Source organism: Ranitomeya variabilis, chromosome 1 (assembly GCF_051348905.1).
Source record: "Ranitomeya variabilis isolate aRanVar5 chromosome 1, aRanVar5.hap1, whole genome shotgun sequence".
In the NCBI taxonomy this organism is placed as follows: Eukaryota; Metazoa; Chordata; class Amphibia; order Anura; family Dendrobatidae; genus Ranitomeya; species Ranitomeya variabilis.
In genome coordinates, this window is record NC_135232.1 from 702,104,183 (window position 1) to 702,130,281 (window position 26,099).

At 42.9% G+C, this 26,099-nt stretch overlaps 2 long non-coding RNA genes across 2 annotated transcripts in view; one reads left to right on the forward strand and one right to left on the reverse strand.

Moving 5' to 3' along the window:
- LOC143777373 (uncharacterized) overlaps positions 1-26,099 on the forward strand; it is a 93,407-nt gene that overhangs the window by 7,855 nt on the left and 59,453 nt on the right. The gene's annotated exons all lie outside the window — the stretch shown is intronic.
- The window catches only part of LOC143777362 (uncharacterized), a 47,227-nt gene continuing 21,932 nt past the window's right edge, over positions 805-26,099 (reverse strand). The window contains exons 2-4 of the long non-coding RNA XR_013216124.1: positions 14,049-14,121; positions 3,639-3,717; positions 805-1,075 (exon numbers count right to left, since the gene is read on the reverse strand). This is a non-coding gene — a long non-coding RNA (uncharacterized LOC143777362). The remainder of the gene's footprint in view (positions 1,076-3,638; positions 3,718-14,048; positions 14,122-26,099) is intronic.

The following is a 26,099-nucleotide window of genomic DNA, read 5'->3' on the forward strand; positions in this document are numbered from 1 at the left end:
CCATGTGTTGGAATCTGAGGTGTATTTACCATACACTCATTGTGAGTTCCCCAATAACTGGCCTTGTAGTGTAAGCAGCCTGCGCCTTGTCCATAACTCATCATCATTGGATGCAGTGGAATTGCGTTCCCCTGACAAACTGGTGATTGCGGTGGGATCTACGCAAAGACTTCTGTGTCATCTGTGACAAACTGGTAACAGTGGTTGGGATCTGCGCGACCCCCCGGATGTTATCCTTGACACCGATTATTCCAAGGTTATAAGAGGTTCTCACCGTTTCTACGTGATTTTGTAGGGATGCTGTAGATATTGATAAAGAAGGTGCTTCAAATTCATATCACACTCCATAGCTACCAACAAATGACTTATTTCCACCTTAAAAGTATAAAAGAATATAAATTACGTTTGAGAAATTTTGATTCTCAACTTTTAATTTGAAAGAAAAAAAAAGCACAGCAGCAGAGTGTTCGGTAAGTTCAAGATGGATTTTGACACTTTCAGGTGATTAAACTGTGTGAAACGATATTATTTATTATCGATATTATCTATCTATTCTGAAATATAATCCTGTGCTAGAAGGATTTAGGAATGGGTCAGGATAGAACAAACTGCAGCAATTGTTTATAACGGTAAATGGTGGGATAGGAAAGTGTTCATTAAGTATATTCTTTGTTTTTAGGTCAATCTCTACATTGTCTATAGCAGCATTTATATTGCTTCAATGTATCTATTTAAAAAAAAACAAAAACAAAAACAAGACGTACACTTTCCAAACAGTGATTACTTAAAATAGCTTCCTTTTTGTGCTTACAACTTCTGTGCAGAACAATATGGTCCATGGTAACAGACTACAAACAAACTCTGCGCAGTCTGATTATATGCAGTCTTGTGGTCTTCCTTTTCTTCTGCATCCTTGCACTGGACGGAATGAGGAGTTATATAAATCTTATTGAAATGATGAGTTGATGGCTATGTGTGTAATGTGTAATTCATACTAAGTTTCCTGAGCAGGAGGCGCTTTTAGTACCAGTTTCTGAAAGTTCCTCGGAAAAGTTCTTCTTTTCTGATATGAAACCTTAAGGATTAAAAAAAAAGTTTTGAGGACTAAAAAATCTATTTTGAGATTATATTCCAAACTTGTAATTATATGGCACATCGCTATGACATATCCAATCAGCCTGTATCCTGCCATCCACTACAGTCCTTCCCTACAGCAAGGTAAACCTTCTTTTGGTGCACATACCAGCCTAATCATTGCATAAACTGCCCATATTTTCATGTTCTGCTGCCATCTACTTTTTGGCAGTGGGCAGATCCTATTCATCAGAATTCTGCCAGAACTATGTGAGCTGGAACTTCATTACCCAGAACTGTCAGCATGCATTAACCCTGCCGTGAACTGAATACCTGCCTCCCTGTTTTTGGCTGTATGCAGTTTGAGAGACAGGAGAGTAGGAGTAGGGAGAAAGGAAAGTGGAAGTTGGGAGAGAGGAGAGTATGGCTGTATGCAGTTTTGGACCTGTATAAGTGCTATGTGAGCTTGAAACAGCCGTCGTCCACCTGTTCCCCTGCATGTCTCCCCATGCTTACTGCACTACCACTAGATGGATGTCCAGATTATGTTGAAATAAAGGACTTTAATTCACAGAAGAGGCTGGTGAGTGCTGCCTTTCATATTCTCTTTTCTGGATATTTACTGTATGCCATTTTATTGTCAAGAGAGTGAGAGCATAGAGACAGAAGAGCAGAAGCAGAGAAACAGGAATGCGGGAGCAGGGACATAGGGAAGAAGGGAGACAGGAAAGCAGGAGCAGGTAGACAGGAGAACTGGAGAAGGGAGACAAGACAACTGGAGAAGGAAGACAGGAGAATAGGAGAATGGGAGCAGGGAGACAGGACAACTGGAGAAGGGAGAAAGGAGAACGGGAGCAGGGAGACAATAGAACTGGAGAAGAGAGACAGGACAAAGGGACAGGGATACAGGAGAACTTGGGAAGAGAGACAGAAGAACAGGAGCAGGGAGACTGGAGGACTGAAGGAAGGGAGACCGGAGAGCGGTAGCAGAGAGGCAGGAGAACTGGAGAAGAGAGACAGGACAAAGGGAGCAGGGATACAGGAGGACTTGGGAAGAGAGACAGAAGAACAGGAGCAGGGAGACAGGAGAACTGAAGGAAGGGATACCGGAGAGCAGTAGCAGAGAGACAGGAGAACTGGAGAAGAGAGACAAAGGCACTGGAAAAGGGAGACAGAAGAACTGGAGAAGGGAGACAGGAGAGCCGGAGCACAGGGAGACAGGAGAGCCGGAGCAGGGAGACAAAGACCCACCCCAACTTCCTGTAAAAAGACTACCTGTAATCCGTCTGGACATCTCAACTAAATACACTTGACATCTGGTACTATGTAGTGATTTTTCTGGTGTCAGATTTTATCATTTGTAAATAAAGTGATTTGCAGATTTTCTATTTATCACATTATCTATCCCAGAAGATCAACTTCAGTGACCATTTAAGCATTAATTTGCTTTGCACATTTGTACCAAATGACAAATTGCAGCAGTCCTATCAACACACGTCTCAGCTACATCTATGCACTGTAATCATATTAAGCCCTCTTACAGAGTTTATCCTTCAGTTTGTGCGTCTTATACCATTGCTGTATTTTCTTACTGTATGAGTTTCTCATGAATATTATCCTTGTAATGTATAATTTAGCAAGAACGTGGTAATTTTTGCTGATATTAAGATTACATATTCAATTCATAATTCAATGGCAGCAATTATTAAAATGCAAATAATATCCTACACAGAGATCATGCCAACATGATAGGTTACAATTTGGGTATGGTACATTAGTGAATATGGGAATAATAATAATAATAATCCTGTCACATTCCATCCAATATTGGAATATTGTGGGATTATAATCAGTGTAGAGAGCGGAGATGGGCTGGTAGTCTATACAGCGAGCTAGCAAAAAGATGTCACGTGGCAAAACGTAATGTCAAAAACAACTATATCCACCCTGTGCCGACAGATCATAGTGGGAGTTGTAGTTTCCAAATAGCTGGAGAACCATAGGATGGAAACTACTGGTCTGAAATAATGTGATCTACAATTGCATATCTATATGTAGACTATGGATAAAGAAACTAAGTTGTCCATCCTGTATAACAATACCTAGTAAAATAAGGTAAATGGTTTCTGGTTATTATTGGTTTTTAATCAGAAAATGACAAATACATAATTTCTAGAATAGTAAAAATGAAAATTGTTGCAATAACTATTTCCAGCACTAGATGCCAACATTTTGTTTTTGTTGGAATAAGAGTAATATGTGCACTGCCAGGAAACGGCACACCAAGAGTATACGTGTGGTATTACACACACATATATTTTTTTTTACCATTTATCTACATTTATCTATCTTTTTAGGAAATATAATGCCATAGAATAAATGCATTGTAGAATTAGCCAAAGAAGATATTATAGTGACAGGTGACCATTATGCAAAATAGATAGAAATACATTTAGATTGATACCTAGGTGGATAAATACATTGTTTAATCAACCCATATAACTTGCTTAAATAACGATAAAAACTTTCTATATTTTTCTTCCGACTCATCACATTTTCTTTACCTTGCTGAGCTTGCTATTCTCTCGTCTGCTTCTACCAAGGTTACAACTGAAACCTAATTCTAGACCTTTCTTTTTAACCCTGTCCAGAAATGGAAGAACTGTTATAGATTTTGCAATTACTCCATAACACAGTCAACAAGAAGTTGGATGATTGTTTTAGACATTTTTAAGTGCCTGCAAACTTAGACGTGATCCTTGGTCAGGGCACCCAGTGATGTGTTACTAGAGAAATGCTGCACCTGTAAGCAAAACTGTAAGACAATCCTAAATAGGAAGACTTTAGTTGGAAGCTATAAATGAGTTATAACAATTATTGACCCATTACTTTAGCTTAAAAAAAACTATAGTTGAGGAAATTTAGAAAGGTTTAAAAAATTGCTACTAGGGATGGGTGAACCCGAACTGTAGAGTTCTGAACCCGTACCAAACTCCCGAACACGGGTTTCCATTGTAAACCCGTGTTACAGTTCAGGTCCAGTTCGGGTCCAGGGCCTGTAAAAGAAAGCATAAAATCAACAATAAACATAATTATATTTACCTGTCCAGCGACGCGTCCTCCCGCCCTGCTGTCTCCCGGCCGCATGTGCTTCCGGGGCCGCTCATTACCTTCCGGCGGTATTCACTGCACTCGGCAGTCTTCCGCTTTATCCGCCAGTATTCGTGAGGTGACGTCACTGCACGAACACTGCTTGAAAAAGCTGAAGACTGCCGAGGGCAGTGAAAACCGCCGGAAGTTAATGAGCGGCCCCGGAAGCAGATGCGGCCGGGAGACAGCGGGACGGGAGGACACGTCGCTGGACAGGTAAGTCTAATTATAATGTTTATTATTAATTTTATGCTTTCTTTTACAGCCCCCCGCCCCATTCCATATCTGTAAAGTCCAATCTCGGGGTTCGAATGCAAATTCGTGTCATCTCCGGCCCCGACCTCGAATTTTACAAAAAAAACTCGGGCGAACCCGCTGATCCCAATCATCGGGGGTTCACCCATCACTAATTGCTACTCATTGAACAATTTGTCTTTTTTTTAATTGTTTTTTGCCGTTTTGGCACCTTTGTTTTACTTCTATGTCTATGTGTCTTTTCCAAATGTTTTAGATTGATTAATCAAATCTGATATTTTGTGACCTTTTATTAAAAAAAAAAATTGGTGTATTTATACTCTACATATTTGGGTGCAATTTGGTGTAATTTTTGCAAAATGTGCTATTTAGTGCAATACAAAGTTGCTTACTGGGTCAAAAACAAAAAACATCTTTGACTTTGTGCAAAATTCATGAAGCATGTGTGCCATTCTGAAAAATTTGACATAAATATAAACAACAACAAAAACCACGAGACATAAAAAAAAGTGACTTAAAATTTTTTTAGAAATGATAAATTGGGGCTTTATTATTTCAGGGTCGTGCAGAAAATGCTGCAGAGTAGCAAGTACAGTGCCTTGCGAAAGTATTCGGCTCCCTGGAACTTTTCAACCTTTTCCCACATATTGTGCTTCAAACATAAAGATACCAAATGTAAATTTTTGTTGAAGAATCAACAACAAGTGGAACACAAATGTGAAGTTGAACGAAATTTATTGGTTATTTAACATTTTTGTGGAAAATCAAAAACTGAAAAGTGGGACGTGCAATATTATTCGGCCCCTTTAACTTAATACTTTGTTGCGCCACCTTTTGCTGCAATTACAGATGCAAGTCGCTAGGGGTATGTCCCTATCAGTTTTGTACTTCGAGAGACTGAAATTCTTGCCCATTTTTCCTTGGCAAACAACTTGAACTCAGTGAGGTTTGATAGGGATCATTTGCGAACAGCAGTTTTCAGCTCTTTCCACAGATTCTCGATTGGATTGAGATCTGGACTTTGACTTGGCCATTCTAACACCTGGACACGTTTATCTGTGAACCATTCCATTGTAGATTATGCTTTATGTTTTTATGTTTGTTATGTTTGTTTATGTCTTGTTGGAAGACAAATCTCTATCCCAGTCTCAGATATTTTGCAGACTCCAACAGCTTTTCTTCAAGAATGGTCCTGTATTTGGCTCCATCCTTCTTCAGTGGAGATGGTGTGTTCAGGCTGATGAGCTGTGTTGTCCTTACGCCAAACATATTGTTTGGCATTGTTGCCAAAAAGTTTGATTTTGGTTTCATCTGACCAGAGCACCTTCTTCCACATGATTGGTGTGTCTCCCAGGTGACTTGTTGCAAACTTTAAACAACACTTTTTATGGATATGTTTGAGAAATAGCTTTCTTCTTGCTACTCTTCCATAAAGGCCAGATTTGTGCAGTGTACGACTGATTGTTGTCCTATGGACAGACTGTCTCACCTCAGCTGTAGATCTCTGCAGTTCATCCAAAGTGATCATGGGCCTCTTGGCTGCATCTCTGATCAGTCTTCTCCTTGTTTGAGATGAAAGTTTAGAGGGACGGCCGGGTCTTGGTAAATTTGCAGTGGTATGATACTTTTTCCATTTCAATATGATCACTTGCACAGTGCTCCTTGGGATGTTTAAAGTTTTGGAAATCATTTTGTATCCAAATCTGGCTTTAAACTTCTCCACAACAGTATCACAGACCTGTCTGTTGTGTTCCTTGGTCTTCATGATGCTCTCTGTGCTTCAAACAGGACCCTGAGACTATCACAGAGCAGGTGCATTTATACGGAGACTTGATTACACACAGGTGGATTATATTTATCATCATTAGGCATTTAGGACAACATTGGCTCATTCAGAGATCCACAATGAACTTCTGAAGTGAGTTTGCTGCACTGAAAGTAAAGGGGCCGAATAATATTGCACGCCCCACTTTTCGAATTTCCACAAAAATTTAAAATAACCAATACATTTTATTCAACTTCACAATTGTGTTCCACTTGTTGTTGATTCTTCACCAAAAATGTACATTTGGTATTTTTATGTTTGAAGCATGATATGTGGGAAAAGGTTGAAAAGTTTCAGGGGGCCGAATACTTTCGCAAGACAGTGTATATTTCTCATTTAATTTAATCATTTATTTTGAGGTTTAGTATTGCTATAAAATCCCCAATTTTTGCAATTCAAGTAAAAACGAGTCTTTCAATGCGATTAACATAATTTCAGGATAAATCAGCATTAATAGTGATGTTCTTTTTCTTTGCCCTCCCAAATTGTATTGAGCTACTGTACGAGCTGTACAGTGAGTCCCTAATTGTTATAGATTGAGGTAATAGGTCTAAGTCCACTTTAATTTATTTTCCAATTTTCTAATTGTCTTGTAACAATATTTATGGCTATATTAGTTATGGAATTCTGCTTTTGGCACCTATTGTAAGTTCTCTGATGGGTGACATTTTGCATTAATAGTAATTAATTTCTGTCTTCTGCTGTTGCTCCAATTACTAAACCTTTGCTTTATTTTCCAAGCTGTGCAGAAGATAAAGTGCACTTGCAGGGAATTCATTTTATTAATTATTAAATGTTACACACTTCAATATGTAGTGATGGGAGGAAATTTTATCATGAAAAAAAAATCTACTTGAAGGACTCCTTTGGGCATTAACATGTTATGGCTAGTATACAGGTTAAACCAGGACCGATTCTAACCTTTCTGCTGCCTGAGGCTAAATGTCTCCTCTTCTCACACTGCAACATAAACTGCAGTGAACGAACACAATTCTGTCATTGTGTTTTTGGGTTTTGCTTTGACTGAAACTCAGATCATCTATTTGCTAATACTAAATATTGCAATACGAAAGTATTACAGTTTATAGAATAAATCACAGTACAGAAATACAGTACTAGAATCAACATTACAGAAATACATCTCCAGAGCCACCATCAGCACATGTATACATTGTAAAAAATACATTACAGAACCACCTTCAGTACAGAAATGCTGCTTCAGAACCACAATGAGTAAAGGAATACTGCACCAGAACCTCCATGAATACAGCTATTCATCACCAGAATAACCATCAGTACATGAATATATCAGCAGAACCATCATCATTACATGAATACATCACCAGAACTATCATCAGTACAGGACTACAGCACCAAAATGACCATCTCTACATTACTACATCTCCAAATTCATCATCACTACAGGAGTACATCACTTGAACCATCATTAGCACATGAATAAAGCACCAGAACAACCATCAGTTCATGGATAATCACAAGAATCACTATCAGTGCATGCATTCATCACTAGAACCATCATCCATACAGGAATAGAGCACAAGAACCACTATCAGTAGAGTAATACATCACCAGCACCAACATCATGATTACATTAGTACAGCACCAAGCTTCATACAGGTATCATTTGCAATGTCAAGCCAGCCCCCACATACAACTTGCAGCATGTCATTAACAATGATAAGTGTTATGGTTCTCAATGGCAAGAGAACATAGCCCAGCAAACATAAGAACTAGCTCTTGGAAGGATGGAAACTAAACTGACCATGAACTAAACCTGCCGCACAACTAACAGTAGCCGGGTAGCGTAGCCTGCGTTTTATCCCTAGACGCCCAGCGCCGGCCGGAGGACTAACTAATCCTGGCAGAGGAAAATATAGTCCTGGCTCACCTCTACAGAAATTTCCCCGAAAGGCAGACAGAGGCCCCCACAAATATTGGCGGTGATTTTAGATGAAATGACAAACGTAGTATGAAAATAGGTTTAGCAAAATTGAGGTCCGCTTACTAGATAGCAGGAAGACAGAAAGGGCACTTTCATGGTCAGCTGAAAACCCTATCAAAATACCATCCTGAAATTACTTTAAGACTCTAGTATTAACTCATAACATCAGAGTGGCAATTTCAGATCACAAGAGCTTTCCAGACACAGAAACGAAACTACAGCTGTGAACTGGAACAAAATGCAAAAACAAACAAGGACTAAGTCCAACTTAGCTGGGAGTTGTCTAGCAGCAGGAACATGCACAGAAAGGCTTCTGATTACAATGTTGACCGGCATGGAAGTGACAGAGGAGCAAGGCTAAATAGCGACTCCCACATCCTGATGGAAACAGGTGAACAGAGAGGATGATGCACACCAGTTCAATTCCACTAGTGGCCACCGGGGGAGCCCAAAATCCAATTTCACAACAGTACCCCCCCCTCAAGGAGGGGGCACCGAACCCTCACCAGAACCACCAGGGCGATCAGGATGAGCCCTATGAAAGGCACGGACCAAATCGGAGGCATGAACATCAGAGGCAGTCACCCAAGAATTATCCTCCTGACCGTATCCCTTCCATTTGACCAGATACTGGAGTTTCCGTCTGGAAACACGGGAGTCCAAGATTTTTTCCACAACGTACTCCAACTCGCCCTCAACCAACACCGGAGCAGGAGGCTCAACGGAAGGCACAACCGGTACCTCATACCTGCGCAATAACGACCGATGAAAAACATTATGAATAGAAAAAGATGCAGGGAGGTCCAAACGGAAGGACACAGGGTTAAGAATCTCCAATATCTTGTACGGGCCGATGAACCGAGGCTTAAACTTGGGAGAAGAAACCCTCATAGGGACAAAACGAGAAGACAACCACACCAAGTCCCCAACACAAAGCCGAGGACCAACCCGACGCCAGCGGTTGGCAAAAAGCTGAGTCTTCTCCTGGGACAACTTCAAATTGTCCACTACCTGCCCCCAAATCAGATGCAACCTCTCCACCACAGCATCCACTCCAGGACAATCCGAAGATTCCACCTGACCAGAAGAAAATCGAGGATGAAACCCCGAATTACAGAAAAAGGGAGACACCAAGGTGGCAGAACTGGCCCGATTATTGAGGGCAAACTCCGCTAAAGGCAAAAAAGCAACCCAATCATCCTGATCTGCAGACACAAAACACCTCAAATATGTCTCCAAGGTCTGATTCGTCCGCTCGGTCTGGCCATTAGTCTGAGGATGGAAAGCAGACGAGAAAGACAAATCTATGCCCATCCTAGCACAGAATGCTCGCCAAAATCTAGACACGAACTGGGTACCTCTGTCAGAAACGATATTCTCCGGAATACCATGCAAACGGACCACATTCTGAAAAAACAGAGGAACCAACTCGGAAGAAGAAGGCAACTTAGGCAGGGGAACCAAATGGACCATCTTAGAGAAACGATCACACACCACCCAGATGACAGACATCTTCTGAGAAACAGGAAGATCCGAAATAAAATCCATCGAGATGTGCGTCCAGGGCCTCTTCGGGATAGGCAAGGGCAACAACAATCCACTAGCCCGAGAACAACAAGGCTTGGCCCGAGCACAAACGTCACAAGACTGCACGAAGCCTCGCACATCTCGAGACAGGGAAGGCCACCAGAAGGACCTTGCCACCAAATCCCTGGTACCAAAGATTCCAGGATGACCTGCCAACGCAGAAGAATGAACCTCAGAAATGACTTTACTGGTCCAATCATCAGGAACAAACAGTCTACCAGGTGGGCAACGATCAGGTCTATCCGCCTGAAACTCCTGCAAGGCCCGCCGCAGGTCTGGAGAAACGGCAGACAATATCACTCCATCCTTAAGGATACCTGTAGGTTCAGAATTACCAGGGGAGTCAGGCTCAAAACTCCTAGAAAGGGCATCCGCCTTAACATTCTTAGAACCCGGCAGGTAGGACACCACAAAATTAAACCGAGAGAAAAACAACGACCAGCGCGCCTGTCTAGGATTCAGGCGTCTGGCGGACTCAAGATAAATTAGATTTTTGTGGTCAGTCAATACCACCACCTGATGTCTAGCCCCCTCAAGCCAATGACGCCACTCCTCAAAAGCCCACTTCATGGCCAAAAGCTCCCGATTCCCAACATCATAATTCCGCTCGGCGGGCGAAAATTTACGCGAGAAAAAAGCACAAGGTCTCATCACGGAGCAATCGGAACTTCTCTGCGACAAAACCGCCCCAGCTCCGATTTCAGAAGCGTCAACCTCAACCTGAAAAGGAAGAGCAACATCAGGCTGACGCAACACAGGGGCGGAAGAAAAGCGGCGCTTAAGCTCCCGAAAGGCCTCCACAGCAGCAGGGGACCAATCAGCAACATCAGCACCCTTCTTAGTCAAATCAGTCAATGGCTTAACAACATCAGAAAAACCAGCAATAAATCGACGATAAAAGTTAGCAAAGCCCAAAAATTTCTGAAGACTCTTAAGAGAAGAGGGTTGCGTCCAATCACAAATAGCCTGAACCTTGACAGGATCCATCTCGATGGAAGAGGGGGAAAAAATATATCCCAAAAAGGAAATCTTTTGAACCCCAAAAACGCACTTAGAACCCTTCACACACAAGGAATTAGACCGCAAAACCTGAAAAACCCTCCTGACCTGCTGGACATGAGAGTCCCAGTCATCCGAAAAAATCAAAATATCATCCAGATACACAATCATAAATTTATCCAAATAATCACGGAAAATGTCATGCATAAAGGACTGAAAGACTGAAGGGGCATTTGAAAGACCAAAAGGCATCACCAAATACTCAAAGTGGCCCTCGGGCGTATTAAATGCGGTTTTCCACTCATCCCCCTGCTTAATTCGCACCAAATTATACGCCCCACGAAGATCTATCTTAGAGAACCACTTGGCCCCCTTTATGCGAGCAAACAAATCAGTCAGCAGTGGCAACGGATATTGATATTTAACCGTGATTTTATTCAAAAGCCGATAATCAATGCACGGCCTCAAAGAGCCATCTTTCTTAGCCACAAAGAAAAAACCGGCTCCTAAGGGAGATGACGAAGGACGAATATGTCCCTTTTCCAAGGACTCCTTTATATATTCTCGCATAGCAGCATGTTCAGGCACAGACAGATTAAATAAACGACCCTTAGGGTATTTACTACCCGGAATCAAATCTATGGCACAATCGCACTCCCGGTGCGGAGGTAATGAACCAAGCTTAGGTTCTTCAAAAACGTCACGATATTCAGTCAAGAATTCAGGAATCTCAGAGGGAATAGATGATGAAATGGAAACCACAGGTACATCCCCATGCGTCCCCTTACATCCCCAGCTTAACACAGACATAGCTTTCCAGTCAAGGACTGGGTTATGAGATTGCAGCCATGGCAATCCAAGCACCAACACATCATGTAGGTTATACAGCACAAGAAAGCGAATAATCTCCTGGTGATCCGGATTAATCCGCATAGTTACTTGTGTCCAGTATTGTGGTTTATTGCTAGCCAATGGGGTGGAGTCAATCCCCTTCAGGGGTATAGGAGTTTCAAGAGGCTCCAAATCATACCCACAGCGTTTGGCAAAGGACCAATCCATAAGACTCAAAGCGGCGCCAGAGTCGACATAGGCATCCGCGGTAATAGATGATAAAGAACAAATCAGGGTCACAGATAGAATAAACTTAGACTGTAAAGTGCCAATTGAAACAGACTTATCAAGCTTCTTAGTACGCTTAGAGCATGCCGATATAACATGAGTTGAATCACCGCAATAGAAGCACAACCCATTTTTTCGTCTAAAATTCTGCCGTTCACTTCTGGACAGAATTCTATCACATTGCATATTCTCTGGCGTCTTCTCAGTAGACACCGCCAAATGGTGCACAGGTTTGCGCTCCCGCAGACGCCTATCGATCTGGATAGCCATTGTCATGGACTCATTCAGACCCGCAGGCACAGGGAACCCCACCATAACATCCTTAATGGCATCAGAGAGACCCTCTCTGAAATTCGCCGCCAGGGCGCACTCATTCCACTGAGTAAGCACAGCCCATTTACGGAATTTCTGGCAGTATATTTCAGCTTCGTCTTGCCCCTGAGATAGGGACATCAAGGCCTTTTCCGCCTGAAGTTCTAACTGAGGTTCCTCATAACGCAACCCCAAGGCCAGAAAAAACGCATCCACATTGAGCAACGCAGGATCCCCTGGAGCCAATGCAAAAGCCCAATCCTGAGGGTCGCCCCGGAGCAAAGAAATCACAATCCTGACCTGCTGAGCAGGATCTCCAGCAGAGCGAGATTTCAGGGACAAAAACAACTTGCAATTATTTTTGAAATTTTGAAAGCAAGATCTATTCCCCGAGAAAAATTCAGGCAAAGGAATTCTAGGTTCAGATATAGGAACATGAACAACAAAATCTTGTAAGTTTTGAACTTTCGTGGTGAGATTATTCAAACCTGCAGCTAAACTCTGAATATCCATTTTAAACAGGTGAACACAGAGCCATTCCAGGATTAGAAGGAGAGAGAGAAAGGCTGCAATATAGGCAGACTTGCAAGAGATTCAATTACAAGCACACTCAGAACTGAGAAAAAAAAAAAAAATAAAAAATCTTCAGCAGACTTCTCTTTTCTCTCCTTTCTCTGTCAATTAATTTAACCCTTTTAGGCCGGTCAAACTGTTATGGTTCTCAATGGCAAGAGAACATAGCCCAGCAAACATAAGAACTAGCTCTTGGAAGGATGGAAACTAAACTGACCATGAACTAAACCTGCCGCACAACTAACAGTAGCCGGGTAGCGTAGCCTGCGTTTTATCCCTAGACGCCCAGCGCCGGCCGGAGGACTAACTAATCCTGGCAGAGGAAAATATAGTCCTGGCTCACCTCTAGAGAAATTTCCCCGAAAGGCAGACAGAGGCCCCCACAAATATTGGCGGTGATTTTAGATGAAATGACAAACGTAGTATGAAAATAGGTTTAGCAAAATTGAGGTCCGCTTACTAGATAGCAGGAAGACAGAAAGGGCACTTTCATGGTCAGCTGAAAACCCTATCAAAATACCATCCTGAAATTACTTTAAGACTCTAGTATTAACTCATAACATCAGAGTGGCAATTTCAGATCACAAGAGCTTTCCAGACACAGAAACGAAACTACAGCTGTGAACTGGAACAAAATGCAAAAACAAACAAGGACTAAGTCCAACTTAGCTGGGAGTTGTCTAGCAGCAGGAACATGCACAGAAAGGCTTCTGATTACAATGTTGACCGGCATGGAAGTGACAGAGGAGCAAGGCTAAATAGCGACTCCCACATCCTGATGGAAACAGGTGAACAGAGAGGATGATGCACACCAGTTCAATTCCACCAGTGGCCACCGGGGGAGCCCAAAATCCAATTTCACAACAGATAAGATATTGGGAATTGTTGTTACAAGACATCATCAGTCTGTTGACCATACAGGAATCACAGTACAGCTGAGACACAGGAAGTTTCACAAAAAAACATTTACAGGTAGGTTCTGCTATTCTAAAAAACTTCCTTAGATGACTCTTGCTAAAGGATGCTCCCCTTCAAAAGTGGGTTGGTCAGTAGATTTGAATCGGTCTGAATTAAATTCAGTCCAAATGGAAAAAGCCCAGAAAAGATATGCATTTTGCTATGAAAACTCCTCAGACCCCAAGACATAAAAAAGGAGGGGAGATAAAAGGTTAAAATAATTAATACACTCACTTGTAATGGTCTCGCCGTTCACATATCCTGCCCTCACACCTCTCTACCCCGTCTTCTGCTCACTACCTCTGGTCTTCTTGGTTGATACATAAAATGAGAACAATGGGGATGGGAGAAAATATGTGTAAGTGGGTTAAGAGCTGACTTAGGGATAGGAAACAAAGGGTGGTTATTAATGGAGCACACTCGGACTGGGTCACAGTTAGCAGTGGGATACCGCAGGGGTCGGTGTTGGGCCCTATTTTTTTAACATATTTATTAATGACCTTGTAGGGGCATACAGAGCAGAATTTCTAGAATTTCAATATTTGCAGATAACACTAAACTCTGCAGGGTAATCTGTACAGAGGAGGACAATCTAATATTACAGGAAGATTTATGTAAACTAGAAGCTTGGGCTGATAAATGGCAAATGAGCTTTAATGGAGAAAAATGTAAGGTCATGCACTTGGGCAGAATAAATATTTTGTATAATTATGTGTTTAATTGTAAAACACTGGCCAAAATTGTCACTGAAAAAGACTTGGGTGTATGGGCGGATGACAAACTCGCATTTAGTGGCCAGTGTCAGGCCGCTGCTGCAAAGGCAAAGAAAATAATGGGATGCATTAACAGAGGCATAGATGCTCATGAGGAGAACATAATTTTGCCTCTATACAAGTCACTAGTTCGACCGCACTTAGGGTACCGTCTCACAGTGGCACTTTGGTCGCTACGACGGCACAATCCGTGACGCTCCAGCGATATACTTACGATCTCGCTGTGTCTGACACGCTACTGCGATCAGGGACCCTGCTGAGAATCATACGTCGTAGCAGATCGTTTGAAACTTTCTTTCGTCGTCAAGTGTCCCGCTGGGGCGGCATGATCGCATCGTGTAACAAAGGTGTGCACGATATTGTCATTGTCATGATGAGAGAGCCAAAAAATCATCATGATGACTGTTATTTATGGTAAACACAGGTACAGGCACATCTTCACAATGAGGGACAGGCCTTCTTGCAGATTCCATGTTACTCCCATTTTCGTTTCTTATGCTTATTGAATCCTTGCACTTGCACTGCACAGAAATAACAGTCATCATGATGATTTTTTGGCTCTCTCCACACCATTGGAACACCAAATTTGAAGCTTTTTCTTTGTCCTTTGCTCCATTTTCGTAATAATTCGATACATGCTTTGCACACTATGTGTGGTGCCCAAAACTTGTCTTGGTCCCCAAGCATAACCCCAAAATAGGCAAAATACACTTTTTTACGAAGTCTGTTATGTTTCTTCTATGTTTTGGCAGTGTGTATTCACCACAAATGTAACAGAATGAGTCTGGATCGTTAAGACAACTTCTTCTTGATGAGTTCATGCTTTTCACTGGAAAACAGACAACAACATAAAGTTAGTGCAAAAATCAAGCTATGAGCAAACTTTTAGAACACTAATTAACACAAAACTATATTGAGAACTGCTCAGTTCAAGTACTAATCCAAAGAAATTAATGAGATGATGCGTCGCATTTACCAACAAGTGCTATAAATAAGATACCAAAAATGTCAAAAACTTGAGCCAATCTGGCAAAACTGATAGCATATTCAGAATCAGCACCCCCAAAATACCCCAAATTCATTAAAATATTTTGGACACCAGAAAAAAAATTTTTTTTTGTTGACCTGTGTAATGTTACAGGGTATATACACTAGATTCCTTGATAGTGCGTTGATCCAGGGAACTAATCTGATTGCCGTATGTGGAGTCGGGAAGGATTTTTTTTCCCCAATGTGGAGATTAGTGTTTGCCGCATGAGTTTTTTTTTGCCTTCCTCTAGATCAACATGTTAAGCTGTGGGTTAAACTAGATGTACTTAAAGTCTTTCTTCAACCTTAACCCCCAAGGGTGGTTTGCAAGTTAATGACCGTGCCAATTTTTACAATTCTGACCACTGTCCCTTTATGAGGTTATAACTCTGGAACGCTTCAATGGATCCTGATGATTCTGACAGTTTTCTCGTGACATTTTGTACTTCATGATAGTGGTAAAAATTCTTTGATATTACCTGCGTTTATTTGTGAAAAAAACTGAAATTTGGCGAAAATTTCGCCATTTTCCAACTTTGAATTTTCATGCCCATAAATCACAGAGATATGTCACACAAAAATACATAATAAGTAACATTTCCGACATGTCTACTTTACATCAGCACAATTTTGGAACCAAAATGTTTTCTTGTTAGGGAGTTAAAAGGGTTAAAAGTTGACCAGCAATTTCTCATTTTTATAACACCATTTTTTTTAGGGACCACAACACACTTGAAGTCATTTTGAGGGGTTTATATGATAGAAAATAACCAAGTGTGACACCATTCTAAAAACTGCACCCCTCAAGGTGCTCAAAACACATTCAAGAAGTTTATTAACCCTTCAGGTGTTTCACAGGAATTTTTGAAATGTTTAAAAAAAAACATTTAACTTTTTTTTACAAAATATTTACTTCAGCTCCAATTTGTTTTATTTTACCAAGGGTAACAGGAGAAAATGGACCCCAAAAGTTGTTGTACAATTTGTCCTGAGTACACCGATACTCCATATGTGGCATGTGTCGCATGGCAGAGCTCGGAAGGGAAGGAGAGCCGTTTGACTTTTCAATGCAAAATTGACTGGAATTGAGATGGGACGCCATGTTGTGTTTGGAGAGCCCCTGATGTGCCTAAACATTGAAACCCCCCACAAATGACACAATTTTGGAAAGTAGACCCCTAAGGAACTTATCTAGATGTGTGGTGAGCACTTTGACCCACCAAGTGCTTCACAGAAATTTATAATGCAGAGCCGTAAAAATAAAAAATCATATTTTTTCACAAAAATGATCTTTTCATCCCCAATTTTTTATTTTCCCAAGGGTAACAGAAGAAATTGGACCCCAAAAGTTGTTGTGCAATTTGTCCCGAGTACTCTGATACCCCATATGTGGGGGTAAACCACTGTTTGGGCGCATGGCAGAGTTCAGAAGGGAAGGAGCGCCGTTTGACTTTTCAATGCAAAATTGACTGGAATTGAGATGGGACACCATGTCGCTTTTGGAGAGCCCCTGATGTGCCTAAACATTGAAACCCCTCACAAGTGACACCATTTTGGAAAGTAGACCCCCTAAGGAACTTATCTAGATGTGTTGTGAGAGCTTTGAACCCCCAAGTGTTTCACTACAGTTTGTAACGCAGAACCATGAAAATAAAAATAAAAATTTTCACAAAAATTATTTTTTAGCCCCCAGTTTTGTATTTTCCCAAGGGTAACAGGAGAAATTGGACACAAAACGTTGTTGTCCAATTTGTCCTGAGTATGCTTATACCCCATATGTGGGGGGAACCATCGTTTGGGCGCATGGCAGAGCTCAGAAAGGAAGGAGCGCCGTTTGGAATGCAGACTTAGATGGAATGGTCTGCAGGCATCACATTGCATTTGCAGAGCCCCTAATGTACCTAAACAGTGGAAACCCCCCACAAGTCACCCCATTTTGGAAACTAGACCCCCAAGGAACTTATCTAGATGTGTTGTGAGAACTTTGAACCCCTAAGTGTTTCACTACAGTTTATAACGCAGAGCCATGAAAATAAAAAATATTTTTTTTCCACAAAAATTATATTTAAACCCTCAGTTTTGTATTTTCCCAAGGGTAACAGGAGAAACTGGACCCCAAAAGTTGTTGTCCAATTTGTCCGGAGTACCCTGATACCCCATATGTGGAAGAAACCACCGTTTGGGCGCATGGCAGAGATCGGAAGGGAGGGAGCGCCATTTGGAATGCAGACTTAGATGGATTGGTCTGTAGGCGTCACATTGCATTTACAGAGCCCCTGATGTACCTAAACAGTAGAAACCCATTGGAAACTAGACCCCCAAGGAACTTATCTAGATGTGTTGTGAGAACTTTGAACCCCCAAGTGTTCCACAACAGTTTATAATGCAGAGCTGTGAAAATAAAAAATAATTTTTTCCCACAAAAATGTTTTTTAGCCCCCCGAATTTTTAGTTTCCCAAGGGTAGCAAGAGAAATTGGACCTCAAAAGTTGTTGTCCAATCTGTCCTGAATACGCTGATACCCCATGTGTTAGGGTAAACTCTTTTTGGGCGCACAGGAGAGCTCGGAAGGGAAGAAGCACTGTTTTACTTTTTCAACGCAGAATTGGCTGGAATTGAGATCGGACACCATGTCGCATTTGGAGAGCCCCTGATGTGCCTAAACAGTGGAAACCCCCCAATTCTAACTGAAACCCTAACCCTAATCCCAACCCTAACCATAACCCTAACCACACCCCTGACCCGAACATGCCACTAACCCTAATCCCAACCACACTGATAACCTCAACACACCCCTAACCCAACACACCCCTAACCCCAACACACCCCTAACCCTAATCCCAACCCTAACCACACCCCTAATTCCAACACGCCTCTAACCCTAATCCCAACCATAACCCTAGCCACACCCCTAACCCTGACACACCCCTAACCCTAATCCCATACAGTAAATGTAATCCAGACCCTAACTTTAGCCCCAACCCTAACCCTAACTTTAGCCCCAACCCTAACCAAACCTAACTTTAGCCCCAACCCTAACCCTAACTGTAGCCTCAACCCTAACCCTAACTGTAGCCCCAACCCTAACTGTAGCCCTAACTCTAACTTTAGCCCCAACCCTAACCCTAACTTTAGCCTCAACCCTAACCCTAACCCTAATGGGAAAATGGAAATAAATACATTTTTTTAACCCCTTACTGACCTCGGACGGGATAGTACATCCGAGGTCAGCTCCCCTGCTTTGATGCAGGGCTCCGCGGTGAGCCCGCATCAAAGCCGGGAAATGTCAGCTGTTTTGAACAGCTGACATGTCCCCGCAATAGTGGCGGGTGAAATCGCTATTCACCCGCCGCTATTAACTAGTTAAATGCTGCTGTCAAACGCAGACAGCGGTATTATGACCCCAATGGCGAGGGTCTCAGAGAAATAGGTAAGTCAGCGAAGTACAAAAATCCAGCTCATAGGGCAGTGGTAACTGGGTTGACCATATATCTACTCCTAACGCCAACACTAGAAGTAGCCGGGGAACATGCCTACGTTGGTCGCTAGATGTCTCGCGCCAGCCGGAGAACTAACTACCCCTAGAAGAGGAAAACAAAGACCTCTCTTGCCTCCAGAGAAAGGACCCCAAAAGTAGGATACAAGCCCCCCACAAATAATAACGGTGAGGTAAGAGGAAATGACAAACATAGAAATGAACTAGGTTTAGCAAAGAGAGGCCCGCTTACTAATAGCAGAATGTAGTAAGATAACTTATATGGTCAACAAAAACCCTATCAAACATCCACGCTGGAAATTCAAGAACCCCCGAACCGTCTAACGGCCCGGGGGGAGAACACCAGCTCCCTAGAGCTTCCAGCAAGGACAGGATACAGATTAAGTACAAGCTGGACAAAAATGCAAACAAAAACAAATAACAAAAAGCAAGAAAGCAGACTTAGCTTAATCTAGCAGGAACCAGGATCAGTAGACAAGAGCACAACAGATTAGCTCTGATTACAACGTTGCCAGGCATAGAACTGAAGGTCCAGGGAGCTTATATAGCAACACCCCTGGACTAACGGCCCAGGTGAGCATACAAGGGATGACTGACATATCCAGAGTCAAATCACTAGTAACCACTAGAGGGAGCCAAAAAGCAAATTCACAACAGTACCCCCTCCTTAGTGAGGGGTCACCGAACCCTCACCAAGACCACCAGGGCGATCAGGATGAGCGGCGTGAAAAGCCCGAACTAAATCGGCCGCATGCACATCAGAGGCGACCACCCAGGAATTATCCTCCTGACCATAGCCCTTCCACTTGACCAGGTACTGAAGCCTCCGCCTGGAGAGACGAGAATCTAAGATCTTCTCCACCACATACTCCAACTCGCCCTCAACCAACACCGGAGCAGGAGGCTCAGCAGAAGGAACCACAGGCACAACGTACCGCCGCAACAAGGACCTATGAAATACGTTGTGAATGGCAAACGACACCGGAAGATCCAGGCGAAAGGACACAGGATTAAGGATTTCCAATATCTTGTACGGACCAATGAAGCGAGGCTTAAATTTGGGAGAGGAGACCTTCATAGGAACAAATCGAGAAGACAGCCATACCAAATCCCCAACACGAAGTCGGGGACCCACACCGCGGCGGCGGTTGGCAAAATGCTGAGCCTTCTCCTGTGACAACTTCAAGTTGTCCACCACATGATTCCAGATCTGCTGCAACCTATCTACCACAGAATCCACCCCAGGACAGTCAGAAGGCTCCACATGTCCCGAGGAAAAACGAGGATGGAAACCAGAGTTGCAGAAAAATGGCGAAACCAAGGTGGCGGAACTAGCCCGATTATTAAGGGCAAATTCAGCCAATGGCAAGAAGGTCACCCAATCATCCTGATCAGAAGAGACAAAACACCTCAAATAAGCCTCCAGAGTCTGATTAGTTCGCTCCGTTTGTCCATTAGTCTGTGGATGAAAAGCGGACGAAAACGACAAATCAATGCCCATCCTACCACAAAAGGATCGCCAGAACCTGGAAACAAACTGGGATCCTCTGTCCGACACAATATTCTCAGGAATGCCGTGTAAACGGACCACGTTCTGGAAGAACACAGGAACCAGATCGGAAGAGGAAGGCAGCTTAGGCAAAGGAACCAAATGGACCATCTTGGAGAAACGATCACATATCACCCAGATGACAGACATGCCCCGAGACACCGGAAGATCAGAAATGAAATCCATAGAGATGTGTGTCCAAGGTCTCTTCGGGACAGGCAAGGGCAAGAGCAACCCGCTGGCACGAGAACAGCAAGGCTTAGCTCGAGCACCAGTCCCACAGGACTGCACAAAAGACCGCACATCCCTAGACAAGGACGGCCACCAAAAGGACCTGGCCACCAGATCCCTGGTGCCAAAAATTCCCAGGTGCCCTGCCAACACCGAGGAATGAACCTCGGAAATGACTCTACTGGTCCACCTAGCAGGCACAAACAATCTGTCAGGTGGACAAGAGTCAGGCCTACCAGCCTGAAATCTCTGCAACACACGTCGCAGATCCGGAGAAATAGCTGACAAGATAACTCCTTCCTTAAGAATACCCACAGGTTCAGGGACTCCAGGAGCATCAGGCACAAAGCTCCTAGACAGAGCATCGGCCTTCACATTCTTCGAACCTGGTAAATACGAGACCACAAAGTCAAAACGGGAGAAAAACAATGACCAGCGGGCCTGTCTAGGATTCAGGCGTTTAGCAGACTCGAGATACATCAGATTTTTGTGATCAGTCAAAACCACCACACGATGCTTAGCACCCTCGAGCCAATGACGCCACTCCTCAAATGCCCACTTCATGGCCAACAACTCCCGATTGCCCACATCATAATTTCGCTCTGCAGGCGAAAACTTCCTAGAGAAAAAGGCACAAGGTCTCATAGTAGAGCAACCAGGACCTCTCTGAGACAAAACGGCCCCTGCCCCAATCTCCGAAGCATCCACCTCAACCTGAAAGGGCAGTGAGACATCAGGCTGGCACAAAACAGGCGCCGAAGTAAACCGGCGTTTCAACTCCTGGAAAGCCTCCACGGCAGCAGGAGCCCAGTTAGCTACATCAGAGCCTTTCTTGGTCATATCCGTCAAAGGTTTAACAACGCTAGAAAAATTAGCGATAAAACGACGGTAAAAGTTAGCAAAACCCAAGAACTTCTGAAGACTCTTAACTGACGAGGGCTGAGTCCAATCATGAATAGCTCGGACCTTGACTGGGTCCATCTCCACAGCAGAAGGGGAAAAAATTAACCCTAAAAAGGGAACCTTCTGTACACCAAAGAGACACTTTGAGCCTTTAACAAACAAAGAATTTTCACGCAAAATCTTGAAAACCATCCTGACCTGTTCTACATGCGAGTCCCAATCATCAGAAAAAACCAGAATATCGTCCAGATAAACGATCAAAAATTTATCCAGATACTTCCGGAAAATGTCATGCATAAAGGACTGAAAAACTGAAGGCGCATTAGAGAGCCCAAAAGGCATCACCAAGTACTCAAAATGACCTTCGGGCGTATTGAATGCGGTTTTCCATTCATCTCCTTGCTTAATGCGAACAAGGTTGTACGCACCACGAAGATCTATCTTGGTGAACCACTTGGCACCTTTAATCCGGGCAAACAAGTCTGACAACAGCGGCAAAGGATACTGAAATTTGACAGTGATCTTATTTAAGAGCCGATAGTCAATACAAGGCCTCAAAGATCCGTCCTTTTTGGCCACAAAAAAGAATCCCGCACCAAGAGGGGAAGAAGAAGGACGGATATGCCCCTTCGCCAGAGACTCTCTGATATATGAACGCATAGCGGTATGTTCAGGTACCGACAGGTTAAATAATCTTCCCTTAGGAAACTTACTGCCTGGAATCAACTCTATTGCGCAGTCACACTCCCTATGAGGAGGCAATGCACTGGACCTGGACTCGCTGAAAACATCCTGATAATCAGACAAATACTCCGGAACTTCCGAAGGCGTAGAAGAAGCAATAGACACGGGCAGGGAATCCCCATGATTTCCACGGCATCCCCAACTTGACACTGACATGGCCTTCCAATCCTAGACTGGATTATGGGTCTGCAACCATGGCAACCCCAAAACAACCAAATCATGCATTTTATGCAAAACAAGAAAACGTATAACCTCCCGATGTTCAGGAGTCATACACATGGTAACCTGTGTCCAAAACTGCGGTTTATTTTCTGCCAACGGCGTAGCATCAATACCCCTAAGAGGGATTGGATTTTCTACTGGCTCAAGAACAAAACCACAGCGCTTGGCAAATGACAGATCCATAAGACTCAGGGCAGCACCTGAATCTACAAACGCCATGACAGGATACGATGACAGTGAGCAAATCAAAGTTACAGATAGAATAAATTTAGGTTGCAAATTACCAACGGTGACAGGACTAACAACCTTAGTTAGACGTTTAGAGCATGCTGAGATAACATGTGTAGAATCACCACAGTAGTAACACAAGCCATTCTGGCGTCTATGAATTTTCCGCTCATTTCTAGTCAGGATTCTATAACACAAAAGAGAAAAGAAACATGCAACGACTGCAGGGCTCCACAAATATAACAATTTTATTGATGACAAATCCTGCCACAGAACACTAACAGATTAAAAACATTTAAAACGAACAGTGGAAACAATTACCCAAGAAAAACTCACTTTGCCTTATGTCTTATTTAGAAAGTAGGTACCTTGGTTGGTCCATGTGTCTGTGAGCCTTATTCTCTTTATTGGTCTAACAGCTGCAATACTGCAGTCTGTGGCATGTATTTGGTGATAGACTTTATGTGCTATAGGCATTAGCTCAGGACTCTAGAGGTAGATTATGTAAGAGGTCAGGCCCCGTGTGAGTTTTTCTTGGGTAATTGTTTCCACTGTTCGTTTTAAATGTTTTTAATCTGTTAGTGTTCTGTGGCAGGATTTGTCATCAATAAAATTGTTATATTTGTGGAGCCCTGCAGTCGTTGCATGTTTCTTTTCTCTTTTGTGTTGTAGTCATATTTTGACATGTAGCAGGTTGAGCCCATAGACATATAAGGGATGGTGCCCTCTATCTATTAGTGTTTCAGTATGATTTTTTAGGTGGTTTCTGCCACTGCTTCCAGAGTGTTGGCACATCTGAGACTAGGGTATTAAACGGAGAAATTATTATCTTTATAATGGATCTGGCAGCTAGGGAGGACGCTTGGAGTCAGCAAGCACATGGTGTATTTTCTGTGTTTGGAGACAATGTAGTATCATCTGCAGGTAACCCTGATTTTCAGACTGTTTCCATAGAAATTACTAACTTACATAAAACATTGACTCGTGTTTGGTGGAATGTGAGGAGCTTAGAGGAGTACAGAAAAATGGGATTTGTACCAAGGGGTCTACGGGTGCAGATTTTTCCAGCATGGGAGGTCACGGGGGCTTTTAAGAAAACATGGGAGACAGGGCTTTTGCAGTGCTCTGGTGTCCTGATGGATATGCTCATAGAACATGATCGGGGACTCCTGATTAAATTAAAAGAGGACATAAAAACCAGTGAAAATAAGCTGGGAGGCTTTGATAAGGAGACCTTGGTGAACCCCTTTCTCCTCAAACTGAAGGAAACTGTGGACAAATTTGAAAAAGAAATTATCAATAAGAAAAGGACCAAATTCTATAGAGATAAGATGGACTTTACCAGGGATCAAGCCTTTAAGTGGGTACATCATGGTAACAGACGTTACACTAGCAATGTGCAAGCAAACACCGGCATTAATTCGACTGAACATTTGTCCAGAAATGAATTATCCTCTAGTGATTTTTTATCTTCGGACCTCAGCGATCCGGAAGGCGCAATAGGTGGCGCAGGAGGAGGAGGGGGAGGCGCAAATCACGGACCGTCCCGAAAGAAGGGCAGAAACCATCGGAACTGGTCACCAACCTATATGAGAGAAACGAGACTCAACCGGAAACGGTAATTGCTTCAGGTACGCTTACTGCCCCCCCTACCTCAACAGGAGACCTTCAAATTATAAATTTATCATCATATGTTCTATCAGACGTGGAAAAATCTGTCCTAATGAAGGGCCTATCATTTTCACCTATGAATCCCTTGGACAAGTTCACACTGGTCAAGGACCTTTACCTTTTTTGTCGGAAAATGACATTTAAATTATTATATCATAAACCTTCTCTAGTTGACTCACTTCCAGATGATGAAAGACAAACGTTTCGAGACCTCCTAGAACTTCTCCAAGAAAACGAGAATGGATCTGACCAGACAAGATTCACCAGGAGATCTCCATCACAGGTAACACCAGCACTTTCATTATTTCCTGCAGTTCAAATTTTCTTTGATAATGTTTGCAGAGATGTGGAGGGTCTCAAACTCGACTCTACGAGACATGCCAACTTAACGACGGGGGAGAAAAAAGCCCTTTGGGGTCTGCGAAATAATAATGACTTTCTCATACGAGAAGCGGACAAAGGGGGAAATGTGATCCTTTGGCCCCATGAGATGTACACTATGGAAGCCTTAGGGCAATTGAATAACATCAATAATTATCATGTTCTCCCCTCAGACCCTACTTGGGTCTTCAAGGAGAAATTGGACTCTCTTATACAGAAAGCAATGAAGGAGGGGATCCTCAATAAGAGGGAAGCAGACTTTCTTTTCACCAAGTATCCTGTAGTCCCAACCTTCTACATTATGCCGAAGGTACACAAATCGTTGACTTTGCCCCCAGGAAGACCAATAGTCTCCGGTATAGGGGGAATTATGGAGAGACCCTGTATCTATCTGGACCACTTCCTCCAGCCTTTGGCCTTACAGCTGGATTCGTATATAAGAGACTCAACACAGCTGATGACACATCTAGAAGACTTAGAGATACCAGACAACACACTGCTGGTTGGTCTGGACGTCGAGTCTCTCTATACGAGTATAGCACATAGTTTGGGCGTACAAGCAGTCTCCTTTTACTTGGACAAACATCATCATAACGACAGGCATAATAGATTTTTGTTAGAACTTCTTCATTTTATCCTTGACAAAAACTATTTCACGTTTGATAGGAAATATTATAGGCAAATTTCTGGGACCGCTATGGGGGCGCGTTGTGCGCCCTCATATGCGAATCTCTTTTTGGGATGGTGGGAGGAGACTGTGGTCTTTGAACAAGCTGGGTTCTCGCAGAATGTAGCCGCCTGGTGGCGGTATATAGACGACGTGCTATGTATATGGACAGGGTCACGTACTGAATGTGAGAATTTCATTGAGGATTTGAACCATAATATGCTCAACATTAAACTTACCTCCACCATTTCCTCACGTACTATAGACTTTTTGGACATCAAACTGACCGTGAAGGATAATCGTGTCTCCTCGTGTCTATACCGTAAGCCAACGGCAACAAACAATCTCCTACACTACTCCAGCTTCCACCCTGCTCATCTGAAAAACGGGA